We start from the raw sequence: 11,351 nt of genomic DNA, 5'->3' as shown, positions 1-11,351 counted from the left end.
TTATGGAACTCCCAGGTGGTCTCTATCACGAACAGTATACCTGTTTCGCATACAATTTCGCAGCCTGCCCCTGGACCGGACATGTTAAATAGTCCAACCTTTTGCTTATCGCGTTATTTGTATCATTCTGCCTTGATCGCAGACTTTCTAATAAACAATGCATAGCTTTTGTCTATTTTTGCATTACTCTTTTTATGAATATATGTTCATTAATGACATGTTGCACCCGTACACTGTGGTACGGCCAATACGCCAGGGGCTTCAGTACCCCTCAGTATGGCGTGAGAAGTCCGAACACCTTAACAAGTGCGGCACCCCGAACTTATAGCATTATATGCATCGGCTCCGAATCATGTCTTGGGTCAATAGTTGGGTTTGCCCGGCTCCTATGTTTTGGTGCCTTACGTTCTGCTATATCGGCTAAGGTAGCACTAGGAGAACTACTGCGATTGTGCCCCAGTTGAGCTGGGTTGAGCACCTCAGTAGAGAAAGCTAAAACTGACTATCATGATGAAGCGAGAGCTGGTCGCTGTTCGAGAGGTTTTTCGAGTCCCTAAAGACTTATGCCGCTTAGAGCGAGGAGTCGGCTTTTTCCGGCCAAGGCGTGTATAGTGCCCCGAACTCGGTCTTCCGAATACTAGGGGCTTCGCCGAAATTTAAAATTATAAAATTCTATGGCTAAGTGAGGGTGTTCAAGCATTATAGTCTGATTGCCTTGTTCGTTGTGCTGAGCGCCTCCCTCGAAGGACCCAAACATGGGAAAAAGAGCGCTCAGGTTTATCCCGAACACCCCAGCACTAGTGGCATGGGGGCAGAAGCCGATGACTCGCCATCTCTCAAATTTGATAAACGGCCGCACAGAAGGTAATATTTTAAATTCAGAAAGCATTGCTTAGCGCATATGAACAAGTTTTCAGCGCACAGGACAAAACGAGCGAGTTTACTCAAAAATTACATCCCTGGCACATTCATCCGCCACAAGGCGGGCACCCTTCAGAACGTCCTTATAATACATCTCGGGCTTGCGATGCTCTTTCCCCGGCGGTGGCCCGTTCTTCACAAGCTTCTCAGCATCCAACTTGCCTCAGTGCACCTTAGCGCGGGCAAGGGCCCTACGGGCACCCTCGATGCAGACGGAGCGCTTGATGACTTCGAGCCTCGGACAAGCCTCCACCAGCCACCGCACCAGCCCGAAGTAGCTCCCAGGCAGAGCCTCTCCAGGCCACAGCCGAACTACGAGGCCCTTCACACTAGCAGAAAAAGGGTCAATCGTGAAGCACATTAGTGCCGGTTTGTATTTGAGCCGACACTAATGTATACATTAGTGCCGGTTCCAACGGCTAGTCGGGCCGCTTTCATTAGTACCGGTTCATGGCGAACCTTTAGCACCGGTTCGTGCCACGAACCGGTACTAATGAGAGTGGTGGCAGGATGTTGTCAGACAGGCGCCCCTCCAGCCCCTTTAGTACCGGTTCTTGGCACGAACCGGTACTAAAGGTCGTCCTATATAAACCCTTCGTCCACCAGCACTCTGTTCTTCCCCCTTTCCCCTCTCCGGCCCTCTCCTCTGTTCTTCCCTTCTTCCTCTCGAGTTCATCACAAAATTTGCCCAAAATTTGTCAAGATTTGAAGGCCCTCATCCATTCAAATGATCACAAAGGTTAGCAACTTTGTCCTTTCATCTCTCATTGCTAGATTAGCTCTTGCATTGGTTTATATAGTGATTAATTTGTGAGTTTAGTAATTTGGGAGGATATATATATATGTGCTAGTATTTGATTTATATGCAATTTGAGGTCAAAAATTAACACTTAGTTTGCATATGTAGGTGTGGTTTACTTAGTGCCTTCTAAATCTCCATCGTAGCCAGTGTCGATCGCCCGCACCGTCCCGTCGCCGGCACCACCTTGTGGTGAGCCTCTTGTTCATGAAATTTTATATAAAAATTGATGTGTGTGATTTGGATATATAGTTACTCGTATAATTATCTTACCCATACGTTGTTTGTTATACATATAGTGCCATGGTTTTGATATCCGTCCCCGTCGGCCCTAGTCCTTGTTATGATTCGGATGTGGTATGTATATTCTCTTTTAAAACTAGTTGCATTTCGTGTTTATGACAAATTATGCCCATCAAGTTGACATAGAAATTTTTTCTAGGAGGTATCTGAACCTGAAATTCCAACCGACCCTATTGCCGAGAGGTTAAATTTAGTTGAAAGAGAAAACGAGTACTTGAAAGAAAAATTGAAAAGAATTGAGGGGGAGAAGATGGAATTGGAGTTGCATGTTGCCGATGTCGTCGATGATCACAAGATCAAGATGGAGAAAATGCGCTTGAAGATTAGAAAGATTAGAAAATATGCCATCGATAGTGAGGCTTGGTATCATTATGCTATTGGATCCATTGTTACCTTAGTTGCGATCTTGATCGTATTTGTTGTTGCATTTAAATGCTTTAGCTAGAGAGTTATTTGTTTGTTGCATTTAAGTGTTGTATGAACTTTATGTATGAACTTGTATTAATTTGGTCTATTCGGTGTTGTGTAATGAAGATGAGCCGGCAATGGATGTACGATGACCGATGCTCTCCCCAGTTCGTTGAGGGCGTGCGTACTTTTCTGCTTGCGGCTGAGGCAAACAAGCGGGCGGATGGTTTTATGCCTTGTCCATGTGCTCGCTGTAAGAATGGTCACAATTACTCTACGTCAAGAACCATTCACGTCCACCTGTTTAAGACCGGTTTCATGCCCCATTATAATGTTTGGACCAAGCACGCAGAAAGAGGGGTTATGATGGAAGACAATGAAGAAGAAGAGGACGACGACAGCTATCCTGGCCATGGGTTCCCTGAATACGATGATACAACAATGGGGGAAGAAGCTGAGCCGGTAATGCGGGAAGAAGCTGAGCCGGCAATGCGGGAAGAAGCTGAAGAAGAGGCATCAGATGAGCCCGTTGATGATCTAGGTCGGGCCATTGCCGATGCAAAGAGAAACTACACAAGTGATTTGGAGAAGAAGAAGTTGCAGCGCATGTTAGAGGATCACAAAAAATTGTTGTACCCGAATTGCGTAGGTGACAAGAAAAAGCTGGGCACCCCACTGGAATTGCTGCAATGGAAGGCAGAGAATGGTGTATCTGACAAGGGATTTGGAAAGTTGCTGGTAATGATAAAGGATATGCTTCCAAAGGACAACGAATTGCCCGAGAGTACGTACGAAGCAAAGAAGGTTGTCTGCCCTCTAGGGTTAGAGGTGCAGAAGATACATGCATGCCCTAATGATTGCATCCTCTACCGCGGTGAGTACGAGGACTTGAACGCTTGCCCGATATGTGGTGCATTGCGCTATAAGATCTGCCGCGATGACCCTGGTGATGTCGAGGGCCGGCGCCCCAGGAAGAAGATTCCTGCCAAGGTGATGTGGTATGCTTCTATAATACCACGGTTGAAACGTTTGTTCCAAAACAAAGAGCATGACAAGGCGATGCGATGGCACAGAGAAGACCGTAAGAAATACGGAAAGTTGAGAGTACCCGCTGACGGGTCGCAGTGGAGAAAAATCGAAAGAAAGTATGGGAAGGAGTTTGCAGATGACGCAAGGAGCGTATGGTTTGGTCTAAGCGCAGATGGCATTAATCGTTTTGGGGAGCAGAGCAGCAACCATAGCACCTGGCCTGTGACTCTATGTTTGTATAACCTTCCTCCTTGGTTGTGCATGAAGCGGAAGTTCATTATGATGCCAGTGCTCATCCAAGGCCCTAAACAACCCGGCAACGACATTGATGTGTACCTAAGGCCATTAGTTGAAGAACTCTTACAACTGTGGAATGGAACAGGTGTACGTGCGTGGGATGAGCACATGGGGGAAGAATTTGACCTAAAGGCGTTGTTGTTCGTGACCATCAATGATTGGCCTGCTCTCAGTAACCTTTCAGGACAGACAAACAAGGGATACCGCGCATGCACGCACTGTTTGGACGATACCGACAGTATATATTTGGCTAATTGTAAGAAGAGTGTGTACCTGGGACATCGTCGATTTCTTCCGAGCAGGCATCCCGTAAGAAAGAAAGGCAAGCATTTCAAAGGTGAGGCAGATCACCGGACGAAGCCTCGCCACCGTACTGGTGCTGATGTAGATGATATGGTCAAGGATTTGAAGGTGGTGTTTGGAAAGAGTCCTGGTGGACAACTTGTTCCGAATGACGCTGACGGACGCGCACCCATGTGGAAGAAGAAATCTATATTTTGGGACCTGCCCTATTGGAAAGACCTCAAGGTCCGCTCCGCAATCGACGTGATGCACGTGACGAAGAATCTTTGTGTGACCCTACTTGGCTTCTTGGGCGTGTATGGGAAGACAAAAGATACACCTGAGGCACGGGAGGACCAGCAACGTATGCACGGAAAAGACGACATACATCAGGGTCATGCAAGCTACGCTCTTACCAAAGAAGAGAAGGAAATCTTCTTTGAATGCCTGCTCAGTATTAAGGTACCGTCTGGCTTCTCATCTAATATAAAGGGAATAATAAACATGGCAGAGAAAAAGTTCCAGAACCTAAAGTCTCATGACTGCCACGTGATTATGACGCAACTGCTTCCGGTTGCATTGAGGGGGCTTCTACCAGAAAACGTTCGATTAGCCATTGTGAAGCTATGTGCATTTCTCAATGCAATCTCTCAGAAGGTAATCGATCCAGAAATCATACCAAGGTTACAGAATGATTTGGTGCAATGTCTTGTCAGTTTCGAGTTGGTGTTCCCACCATCCTTCTTCAACATCATGACGCACGTCCTAGTTCACCTATGTGAAGAGATTAACGTTTTGGGTCCTGTATTTCTACACAATATGTTCCCCTTTGAGAGGTTCATGGGAGTCTTAAAGAAATATGTTCATAACCGTGCTAGGCCAGAAGGAAGCATCTCCAAGGGCCGTCAAAATGAGGAGGTCATTGAGTTTTGTATTGACTTTATTCCTGACCTTAAGCCGATTGGTGTTCCTGAATCGCGGCATAAGGGCAGACTTGATGGAAAAGGCATGCTAGGAGGGGAACAAATAATATGTATGGACGGACATTCTCTCACGGAAGCACACTACACAGTTCTACAGAATTCCGCCTTGGTGGCTCCGTATATGGATGAACACAAGAATTTGCTACACTCCAAACACCCGAAGCGCTGATGACTGGATTACACGTGAACAAACCAGGAGTTTCGCCAGCTGGTTGCAAGCACGTACCATGCATGACACCTCTATTGAAGATGACATGTACTTGCTGTCCCAGTTACCATCTTCGAATATAATGACTTTCAAAGGGTACGAGATAAATGGTAATACATTTTACACGATCGCCCAAGATAAGAAGAGCACCAACCAAAACAGTGGTGTCCGCTTTGATGCAGAAACCAAGACGGGAAAGGAAACATATTATGGTTATATACAGGACATATGGGAACTTGACTATCGACGTGGTTTGAAGGTCCCTTTGTTTCGGTGAAAATGGGTCAATATGACACGAGGCGGGGTAACGGAAGACCCGCAGTACGGAATGACAACAGTGGATCTCAACAATCTTGCGTATGCAGACGAACCATTCGTCCCAGCCAATGATGTGGCACAGGTTTTCTATGTGAAGGACATGTCTACCAAGCCAAGAAAAACAAAAGATAAGGAAGCGAATGCATCGTACGATGAGTCAAAGCGGCACATAGTTCTTTCTGGGAAGAGAAACATCGTGGGAGTGGATGACAAGACAGACAAGTCAGAAGATTATGAAAAGTTTGATGAAATTGCTCCATTCACAGTGAATATTGACCCGAGCATCCCGTTAAATGATGAAGATTTTCCATGGCTACGACGCAAAGGGACACACGCGAAGAAAAAGTTTCACACCCAAAGATCTGGGATGTGATCGGCTTAGCTATCATCACTTTCTTCTGTGTTTCACACCCAGGAAGGAATCTCTGTAATAGTTAGGGTAGCTAGTTATGTGTTTTGGCATTTGAAACGCGAAGAAATTTTATGTGCAAGCAAATTCTTTCATGAATTTATTGATTTTTTCAGCTAAATGACCCTGAAATTGAAAAGCATTCCAAATGAACTCAGAAAAGGATGAAAGTTGGCATGGTATCATAATTTCACCCATATAGCATGTGCAAAAAAGTAGAGAGGGTTACCGCAAAAACTGGATGCACTTCGTGTACAAAATGGACAATCTGTTTCGAAGTATCAGGGTTTCGGACGAAAACTCATCCGTTACAAAGGCATTTCATTTTTAAATAACTTAAGCATTAACAAATTGAATATAATGATAAAACACACTAATATTAAACATAAGAAAAAAGAATCACTGGAAAATGTATTTTTAAAGTTAAGTTATTCACAAACTAGTGATTCACACAAATTTCAAATAATTCAAAATTTAAACTATTCAAATTTAAAAACTACCGGCACTAACTGAAAGTTTCTAAAAACTATCAAAAATATTCACAAAGAAACTCTAAATACAGCAAAAAACAACTAAAAATAAATAAAACAAAATAATAAAGCAGAAAAGAAAAAACTAAATGAAAAAAGCCCACCTACCGGGCCGCAGTGGCCTGCATACGACTAGAAACCCAACCTGTTGTTGGGCCAGGATGCAGGCCCGCAAGCCCAATAGGCCCCACAGGGCAGAGTAGCAGAGGTAGGCCCAGAAGGCCTGCTTTAGAGAGGAGCTCGAGACAGCAGCGGCGGCGGGGCTTATAAGCAGGTGTGAGCGCCCTTCGGCTAGCGAGGTGGGACTAAACTTCTGCACCCCTCACCTGGCAGTGCACCCCCTTTAGTACCGGGTCAAATGTTATAGAAATGTTAGAAATTTTGGAAATGTTAGTTTTAGCTAGCTAGATGAATTAGATTAATTTCAAATTGTTAGACGATGATCGATGTTTTTTTAGTTTCTTATATTTTTAGTTATAAAATTTAGAATTTGCATATATGAAATCATCACAATCCATCATTTAAAAAATGTTACTTTACTTTTGCGGCATATAGTATTTTGTTGTCGACGATGCCTGGCCCGCATCCTCGCCGTTGACACGTCCGCGACGACGTCCTGCTTCAGAGGACCCATGTCCGGGACTGGGCTCCACCGGGCTGGCACTGGGAGGTGCTACCTTCAGGGGCGCGATGCTTGGTGAGGAACCCGGCCCCGGGTCCCGTCGTCGACCCTCATCTCCTTTGGTGGCATTCACGTGGGCCACTTTCGGTGCGGAGGGAGCCGGCCCCGCTGGAGGTGGTACGTCGCCGTGTCAGGGAGGAGGACGAGCACGTCCATCGCTACATGGCTGCTATGGACGTCAGGTTCTCCAATACCTGGCAGGTTCTTTGGGGAGATCACCCAAGCTATGATCCAGTGATGGTTCCTTCTCTTTGGGTGTCCACCGCCCGCACCTCAGGAACCGCGAGTGGCCTAGATTACTCTGTACTATTCGATCTTTATTAGCTTGCTAGCTAGCTAGCTAGTGATGTATTCAATATTATATCTATTATTCGAGATGATGTATTCGAGATTATATCTATTATTCGAGACGATGTATTCGAGATTATATCTATTATTCGAGATTATACTAAATTGTTTTATATTTCTTTTGGCATAGTTAAATAAAAGCTATGGCGGACAATACCGACAGAGAGAGAGAACAGACCATGCTCGATATCATACGCGGGCCAGATGATGATCAGAATGAAGAAGATTTTGACGGCTCCGAATTTCTAAACAACACCGGAGAGGGTGATATGATATTCGATCGCGACGACCGAGAAGATGAAGTCATGAACTACGACGAAGAACATGTTGATCCTGAAACAACAAACACCGACGAAGTATATATATTTATATAAGCAGGAACCTAGTGATCATCGCATGTTTTAAATGAGTTGAAGATATATTAACGAATCGATATCTTTCTTCTTTCAGCCATCCGGATCGAGCAAATCTTCAGGCAAAAGGACAAAACGAGGCCCGAACAAAAAGTTGAAGGAGGGCGTAAAGTACAATATCGAGGCAATCAGACCTAATGGCGAACCATTAGCGCCTAAGAAGATTGCGGACAAGTTCGTTCGTCAGTGCGGAGTTCTTGTGAAGGACCAACTCCCGATCTCCCTTCAAGAATGGAGAAAGCCAGCAAATCTACGTCCAAATGTTACTTTTGTCGACGAGAATCAAAAAAATCTGCTTTGGGATACTCTCATGGAACATTTCACCCTACCAGATAATTTCACAGAAGCAGACGTGCGGAAAGTCAAGGACGCTGCTTTTAGGAAGACGGCGGTTGCATTCAAGAACCACAAGAGAATGACGTGGGAGAAGTACGTCAAGGGAGGAAGGAAGACTCCAGTATTCGAGGGGATACTAGAGAATCAAAGTGCTCATTGGGACGATTTCGTGAAATTCATGGATTCAGAATTAGCTAAGGAACGGTCGAGAATAAACAAGAAGAATGCCGAAAAAAAGGATAAGTTCCATAAGCTGGGGCCAGGTGGCTACGCGGTGGCAATGCCTAAGTGGGATAAGTCTGAGAAAGAGATGGAGGATGCAGGTGTCACTCCGGTTAGTAAGAGCTGGCCCCCCAGGTGCAGGACTTGGTTCTATGCGCATGGGGGGGGGAGTTGGACCCGAAGACAGGCAATGTTTCGACGAAGGCATGTCTGAACGGAGCCGACGATGCGCTACTTGTTGCAATAGAAGAGGCTCGATCGGGGGTGTTCCATCCCAACAGAGAGAACGACGAGCTTACGCGTGCCCTGGGAAATCCTGAACACCCGGGAAGAACACAAGGCAAGGGCGCTATTCCGTGGTATGAGGGGTTTTCGGACTGGAACGCCGACTACAGAACCCGTGCGAGAAAGAAGATTGCGGAGGAGAAGAAGAGGAAGATGGAGGAGGAGCAAAGGAAGCTCGACTATGAACGCCTTCAAGGCCTAGAAGCAAGTCAAGCGGAATTGGCAGTTAAATTCCAGCGGCAGCAGGAGCAGATCGACTCACTTAGCCAGCAAAGGGGGTCTCAGCAGCTGCAGCAGCTAGCGGATGATCCAGCATTGGATACCACCGCCCCATCCATGCCGAGAAGCAGCGTGGGTTCCGCCCCGGGCGACGCAGTAGTGCTGGATAGATACCCCGTGGATGACATCACGGAGAACACTAACTGCGAGCTACACTTCAAAATGAAGAACATATCCATGAAGGTGGCGGACGCCGTTGCTTTTTCAAATTCCCCCGAGGCAACCTTCCATTGCAACCCGATTCCAGCGGGCTATGCTCGTGTCTTGGTTGATGAGGTGGTGGACCAATATTCGGGGCTAGAGCTTGACATTCCTGGAGGTGATGAGGAGCACACACTCGGAGATGCCAAACATCGTATCATCCTATGGAGAAAGGATTGCATCATTTTTTGAAGGCCACCGACACCGCGTCACCCGACTCCTCGTCGAAGTCCGCCACCGAGTCAGCAGACTCCCGCTCCTCCAAGTCCACCAACGCATGAGGCCACTCCTCCTCCTCCAAGTCCGGCAAAGTGTCAAGCCACTCCTCCTCCAAATCCGACACAGCGTCAGACGTCCACTCCTCCTCCAAGTCCGGCACAACCTCAGGCCACTCCTCCTCCAAGTCCGGCACAGCTTCAGGCCACTCCTCCTCGTCCAACTCAGCCCCGTCAGCCGTCTCTGCCGCCTCAGCAATCGCAGAAGAGACACCCCGCAGCTATGGTGCGTAGCGGTACCAGTCGAGGTCATAGTACATGAAGTACAGGCGGAGGCAAGCGATATAAATATGGTCCAAACCTCACTACTCCTCTTCCTGTGAGGGCTTACGACAGGACCGAGGAGCAAACCAATGCCATAGTGCGGGCAGAAGTCGACGCCCATTTTGGACCGAAACCGCCACCGCCGCCAAGGGAGAAAGTTCCTGTGGAAGTAGTTGACCACTTCATTCGTATGGCTCAACCACCAGCTCCTAAGCCTGTTGACACAGACTATGAGCGCCACATCAGGAAGTTACATCGACAACGTCTACAGAAGGAGGCGAGCTCGAGCTTGAGCAAACAACAAGCAGCTGTCGAAAAATGCGGGAAAACCATTGCCCAGCTGGGAGAACAGGCGGCGCAATCGACCCCCCCGCTTGTTGTGCCGACAACACGTGACAGTACGCGCGCCCAATATTATTGTGGCCAAACAGTTTACGTTTCCGAGGTGGGCGATGTGGTAATAACCCAAGAGCATATAATGCAGGCTGAAGAACTCAAGATCATTGTTGGACAACTCCTCGAGATCGAGGACATGCCTGTGATTACAGATGAGGAAATAAAACGGAAATATGTCCGGGACCAACCTTTGGTCAAGCCAGAAGATGTCAAGAAGCTCCCAACGAGAATGTATGAATTGCATCAATGGTACATGGACATTACCAAGAGATCCGATCGAGAGTCCCTCATGGTGTATGTCAAGAAGGATCAATACTACCATGAGAAAGCTGTGGCCGTTGAGTATTCTGAACTGTTTCAGTTATACAATCAAGACGCACTCGACAAATCTATCGTCAGTTGCTATTGTCTGTAAGTGATTTCTTTCTGTAATTTAAGTCTCAAGCTAGCTGTAGTGATCCTTTTGATCAATCATTACCTGTAATTATCCTCACTATATTCTTTTCTGTGGTATTATGCAGGATGAAGATGTATGAAATGAGAAAAGGTGGACGCTATGGCATTGGGTTCATTGACCCAAACACCGTTAATCAATACACATGGAAAATGAGCAAGTATTATGAAAAGCAGGTAGAGGACAGCATGCTAGAGTTCTTGAAGCACCTCAAATATAATGAAGATATACTACTTCCTTACAACTTCGAGTGAGTCACACTTTCTTGTACTACAAATTCTCTGTTTTTGCCTACTAGCTAGCTACATGTTTTTTCTTACATATGCCCACTTAATTAAGACATGCAAACGTGTGTGCATGCAGATTTCACTGGATCTTGTGTATCATTAAAGTTGACGCCGGAACAGTTGAAATACTGGACTCGCTACTCAAAGCAAATAGTGACTACAACATCTTGTATGGGATAGTCAACAGGTAATTTCAATCATTATTAACTATATATCTCGGCCTATTTAGTTCGTCATTTCATGATATGAACTATTTAATAACCCCTTTATTCATTTTCTTTGTCGGCGGGCAGGGCTTGGGCAAGGTTCATCAGCGTCACGGAAGGCGAATGGAAACCACAGCTGAAATGGTTTCGATCCAAGGTAAGTAATTAAGTAGTACTAGCTAGCTAGCTAGCTGCCATCTCTTTAATTATCATGCT

General features: G+C 46.1%; 1 long non-coding RNA gene across 1 annotated transcript; it reads left to right on the top strand.

Moving 5' to 3' along the window:
* Positions 1-1,826: 1,826 nt before the first annotated feature.
* LOC147988515 (uncharacterized) lies at positions 1,827-2,466 on the top strand. Its single transcript, XR_015615449.1, has 3 exons — positions 1,827-1,912; positions 2,020-2,077; positions 2,163-2,466. It is a non-coding gene; the product is annotated as an uncharacterized LOC147988515 (long non-coding RNA).
* Positions 2,467-11,351: the final 8,885 nt, after the last annotated feature.

Source organism: Triticum urartu, chromosome 1A (assembly GCF_056163025.1).
Source record: "Triticum urartu cultivar PI428250 chromosome 1A, HENAU_Tu73, whole genome shotgun sequence".
Classification (NCBI taxonomy): domain Eukaryota; kingdom Viridiplantae; phylum Streptophyta; class Magnoliopsida; order Poales; family Poaceae; genus Triticum; species Triticum urartu.
Note: the sequence above shows the minus strand (reverse complement) of the source record. Positions and strands in the feature narration are given on the sequence as shown.